The following is a 5,807-nucleotide window of genomic DNA, read 5'->3' on the forward strand; positions in this document are numbered from 1 at the left end:
TTGCACGACCACTTTATTTAGTCCAAAATGACACATATGTTTTGTCTTTAAAAACGCAGTAGTATTATGTGCTTTTACATCAGAAGGCGACGTGCACATTTTTGCAGGTCTGATAACCGAATGCAGTTGTGGGGTTGATTTAACACTGTTGCCGTGGACAGTAATATTTTGCGTCGGTTTGGGAGTATTTCTGTTACAACAATTAGCCCATAAAAGCTTGGGTTATCAGACCTGCAAATAAGTGCAGCGCCCAATCTACGAGAATAAAAATGAATTGTAAAAGAGCAATACAGGCGTTATATAGCTCGTCATACAATGAAGGAAATAATCTTGTGACTATACGTGTCATATAGATTAAACTCTTTATAAAAGCTCACGTTTGCTTTTCTTTGAAACGTACTTGTGGAGACCCGTCATCTTATTCCGTGTGTCACTTAGGTTCAAATATTATTATACCTATTCACACATCATAATTATTGACATAGGAGGATTCACAATATACCTGAAAGGTACACACCGAAATAACTTAACACCTTTTCCCCTATTTAACCACACGATAAAATAAAAAAGTTGTAACAATAAGTTTAGCACCTCAATATGAGGACCTCTCTTTTTCTTGGATTTTAGCCAGTAACCTTTCAATTTTAACACCGATCTATTATTGAAACGACCTTCAGCAATTCAAAAAGTCTCAAATTTGAGACTTAAAAAGCCATCCCAGGTTTGACGGTGGGGGGTGGGGGTGGGGGTTGGTGGGCTGAGAGTCATTCCATTTGATCGATATTTGAATTGAAAGTTTTCTGGGCAATATGAAAATAAATCTGTTTCGTCAAATGAATGCATTTCTCTCTCACTCTCTCTCTCTCTCTCTCTCTCTCTCTCTCTCTCTCTCTCTCTCTCTCTCAACCATCTCAACCAATCTTCTTCTATCTATCTATCTATCTATCTATCTATCTATCTATCTATCTATCTATCTATCTATCTGTCTATATATCTATCTATCTATCTATCTATCCATTTATCTATCTTTGAATCTATATTATATTTGTCTATCTATCTAACTCTCTCTCTCTCTCTCTCTCTCTCCCTCCCTCTCTCTCTCAACCAATCTTCCTCTATCTATCTATCTATCTTTCTATTTATCTGTCTATCTATCAATCTATTTATCTTTCTCTCTATCTATCCATTTATCTATCTATGAATCTATAATAGTCTATCCATCTAACTCTCTCTCTCTCTCTCTCTCTCTCTCTCTCTCTCTCTCTCTCTCTCTCAACCAACCAATCTTCCTATATCTATATATCTATCTTTCTACCTATCTATCTATTTATCCATTTATATATCTATGAATATGATACCTACATGTGTCTATCTATCTAACTCTTTCTCTCTCTCTCTCTCTCTCTCTCTCTCTCTTTCTCTCTCTCTTTGTCTGTCTGTCTCTCTCTCCCTTCTCTCTCTCTATCTCTTCTCTCTCTCTACTTTCACGCACACACACAAACACACACATACACACACATACACACACACACACACACACACACACACCATTTGACAGATTTATGTCACATCATAAACACAATGTCAGGAATATTATGACACTAATGCACCGTTTATCCAGGCAAGCGACAAACCTGGCCTGACAATACTAACACACTGTTACAAACGTCAAACTTTGTTGTACACCATATTTGTCACCGTCTTACACCCACATCCCCATCTGTCTACTGAGCTAAGTCTGATCTTACCACAGGCCTAATATTGGATAACCCTGACTGGACGATTAATGGGGTTGACATGAAGGGAAAAAATTGTGGTACCCCCCTCCCCCCTCTTCCAAATAATAAAAACCAACCCAAAACACAACAAAAATACAAATAAAACAAAACAAAACAAAAAAAAAAAAAACAAACAAACAAACAAAATAAGAACAAAAAAAAAATAAATAAATAAATAAATAAAACACAATAAAGTATAGTTTAAAATCAAGTGATAGATAGATAGATAGATAGATAGATAGATAGATAGATAGATAGATAGATAGATAGATAGATAGATAGATAGATTGATTGATAGTGTAAAATAGATAGAGTAGAAGGGGGGGGGGGCAGAGGAAGGAGAGCAGACAGAGAGGTATATAGATAAAGAAAAGAAGAGGATGTGATGAAGGAGGAAGATGGGGAGAAGGAAAAAATTATATGTATAACATTTTCCTCATAATATTAAAGTTTACAGTACTTCTTGTTACGTCCAGCACTTTTGTAAACAATGAAACGATAAAATAAACATATTTAGAAAAATAAAGTTCAAATTGAAACAGGGGGTAACTCTGATTCTGTTTTCAATAAGAAAGAAAAGAAACAAACAAATGAAAGAAAAAAGATTATGTCGTGGTGCCGTGACCAGGATTCGAACCTGGGTTGTTGCGGCCACAACGCAAAGTACTGACCACTATACGATCACGGCTATACCGACGACTGGATAGGGAAGAGAGATTTCCTATATAATATGATATTGTTATTATTATACATAATTTTGGCAAAGGAAAACAGGTTAACTCAAAAATGATTGAAAACATATATTATTACCATTCCATTTTTAAATTAATGTTTTTGTTTGGGGGGGGGGGGGGGGGGGGGCTTTACTAAACAGTAAAAGCAACATTTGGAATTACTTCCATTATTAAAATTGTCCATATAATGAAGAGTGTTATCTGTATCTGTTCAGTACTGCGAAACCCGCCTGGTTGAGTATCACTCTAAAAACTTCCAACAATAGAAGGAACGCAATTGACGTCATCAGCTCTTTGGTATTGTTTTTAGACATCCATTTTAATGATTAGTTCTCACTTATATCTATCAGACTATAAACGTTCAATGTTAGACATAGTTTTGTCTGTTGGCACATTATATCCAGCGGGTGTTGTGATATTTTTTTTAGTTGAATGCATAGCATAAGAATCTGATTAGTTTTTGTTTTTGTTTTGTTTTTTCTGAAAGTTGGTTTATAATAACGCTATAATTTGTCACCATCTTTCACTACATCCCCATCTCGGTCTCCAGAACTGTCCGATCCTATCAGGCCTAACATTGGATAACCCCAGTTTGGCGATTAATGAGGATGAGATAGCAGAAAAAAACATGGGTCCAAAAACTATCTATCTATCTATCTATCTATATATATATATATATATATATATATATATATATATATATATATATATATATATATATATATATATAACAAATCACAAAACAATTTTTTAATGATGAGAGAAAGAGAGAGAGAGAGAGAGAGAGAGAGAGAGAGAGAGAGAGAAGAGGGGAATACATTAATAGATAGATAGACAGATAGATAGATATATAGGTAGATAGATAGATAGATAGATAGATAGATAGATAGATAGATAGATAGATAGATAGATAGATAGATAGATAGATAGATAGATAGATAAAAAGATAGACAGACAGAAGAAGAAGAAGAAGAAGAAGAAGAAGAAGAAGAAGAAGAAGAAGAAGAAGAAGAAGAAGAAAAAGAAGAAGATAACTGGATTATGTACGGGTATAAGAATCTTCTCATAATGTTAGTTACAATCATTCGTTTAAACTGCATAAAGAAAAAAAAAGAAAAAAAAAAGAAATTATATAATATAATACAGATATCTAATGCTTATTAATGGCTTTATATATTAAAAATATTTCTTTAAAAGATAAAAATTGTCTCAGTGCCGTGACCAGGATTCGAACCTGGGTTGTTGCGGCCACAACGCAAAGTACTAACCACTATACGATCACGGCTACACGGACGACTGGACGACTGGCTTTAGCCACAGACTAGGGCTATGGCTTTAGCTGCGAGTTTTATCGAATTTATTATGGCTATCAATATTACAGCTTGGTTTTCGTTTTTGTTTTTTCGTATGTTGTTGTTTTTTTGTTGTGGTTTTGTTTTTGTTTTTGTTTTGTTTTTCTTCATTACAGACGCGCAATCGTCACTTCGGTGGAACTATTTTATTTTTAAATGACATCGTCTTTGACCGTGGCCATCGTTAAGTTATTTTGCCTGACACTTAAACCCAAAAAGACTGGCATTTTGACGTCATTATTTGGTTTTTGCACCGCCTAGTCAGTTGTCGTTAGTTGTGCTCATGGAAACAAGTGGCCCCAATTGGTCGAACTATTGAATACAACTCATGACTTGTTTTCTTTTGTGGCCAAAGACTGGCATTTTGACATCATTTTGTGGTCAGTGTCAGGCAAAAAGTTAACGATGGCTACGCTTTGACGGGGTTTTTGATTGTTGAGTTGGATGGTAGAGCACTCGCTTGACTAAAAACGAACCGTGATCAATCCCGGGTGAAGCCGATATATTTCCTGACTCCCCTGTCCACCTAACAATAATTGGGTAGCTGGTCTGTAGATAATCTGGTAGAAAGTACTCTGTGATATAGACTTTCATTCTTTTCAAAGGATTGTTTGACGCTATAGTAACCTAGATGTAACCCGACTTCATTGGCCCATAAGGCTCCGACAGAAATTAGTCTTTTAACTGCATTGCGCAAAATTTTCAACAATGACCAGCATCGTGAAAAAACTTCCAACAATATTATTAATTGGTCAAGTCAGCTTGTTTAGCTTCACCAGTGGGCTTGTTTATAAAAACTGTACCATAGAATTTGTCACCGTCTTACACTTACATTCCCATCTGTCTAAAGAGCTGTCTGGTCTTGAGTCTTGAGTAACCTAATACCTGGATAACCCAGGTCGGACGGTTAATGGGGTGGAGGCGGCGGAAGAGATACACAACTAAACAAGACCATAAACTTATATAGAAAAAAGAAAATCGAGGAATATATATATATATATATATATATATATATATATATATATATATAATAGGTAAGTTAATAGATAGATAGAAGAGATGGTGCGAGAGAAAAATAGGTATGTGCGGAGGAGGAGGAGGAGGAGGAGGAGGAGGAGGAGGAGGAGGAGGAGGAGGAGGAGAAGGAGAGGAGGAGGAGGAGGAGGAGGAGGAGGAGGTGGAGGAGGAGAAATTCGGATTATATATAAGACTTTTCTCAAAATTGTCAGTTTGCAATATTTCCATCCAGAAACATAAAACATTTTTTAAAAATTTGAATTGAATAACAAAAAAAAAAAAAAAAAAAAGGCGGGGGGGGGGGGGGGGGGGGGAGGGTAGAGAGCAAGAAGTAAAGATCGAAATACGGTCAATGAAAAAAAAAAATGCAGATTTTAAACAAAAGGAATGACCAAAACAAAAAAAAATTGTTGCTGTGCCGTGACCAGGATTCGAACCTGGGTTGTTGCGGCCACAACGCAAAGTACTAACCACTATACGATCACGGCTATACAGGCAACTGGCATGCCCGCGAAATAGAGCCTATTTAACATTTTCATTTTCTTCACCAACTTCACCTGCCAAGTTCGGAATTTTATTTCTATATAAAGCTGTTAAGAATTTTGGTTGTAAACTTTTAAATGCCACACCTGGTCGTAATTTACGTGTTTTAAGACATTTGCTAAAGAACACATTTTTAAACACCTTAAAGGGTGGTTCGAATAAATGCAAAATAAATGAATGTGGTCTTGTGCTATGACACTCGTTTTCGGATCGTAAGGTCCTGGGTTTGAGCCTCGCTCGGCGCATAGTTGGGTCCTTGGAAAAGACTCTTTACTCACATTCTCTCACCGTACTCTGGTGTAAAACGAGTACCTGGCCGTCAACAGCGTTGTCTGTTTTGTTTGTTTTTTTTTTTTAATTTGGGGGGGGGGGGGGGGTATATT

The 5,807-nt window shown here is 36.1% G+C and overlaps 3 non-coding genes across 3 annotated transcripts; all 3 read right to left on the minus strand.

Annotated features, from left to right (window-relative positions):
• Window positions 1–2,394: 2,394 nt before the first annotated feature.
• On the minus strand, window positions 2,395–2,466 carry Trnah-gug (transfer RNA histidin (anticodon GUG)). The gene has a single exon. It is a non-coding gene; the product is annotated as a tRNA-His (tRNA).
• A 1,259-nt stretch (window positions 2,467–3,725) lies between these two features.
• Trnah-gug (transfer RNA histidin (anticodon GUG)) lies at window positions 3,726–3,797 on the minus strand. Its single transcript has one exon. It is a non-coding gene; the product is annotated as a tRNA-His (tRNA).
• A 1,500-nt stretch (window positions 3,798–5,297) lies between these two features.
• Window positions 5,298–5,369, minus strand: Trnah-gug (transfer RNA histidin (anticodon GUG)). Its single transcript has one exon. It is a non-coding gene; the product is annotated as a tRNA-His (tRNA).
• Between the last annotated feature and the right edge of the window lie 438 nt (window positions 5,370–5,807).

The sequence above is a fragment of the Berghia stephanieae genome, chromosome 3, assembly GCF_034508935.2.
Source record: "Berghia stephanieae isolate SIO BIC M18660-M18661 chromosome 3, UCSD_Bste_1.3, whole genome shotgun sequence".
Classification (NCBI taxonomy): Eukaryota; Metazoa; Mollusca; class Gastropoda; order Nudibranchia; family Aeolidiidae; genus Berghia; species Berghia stephanieae.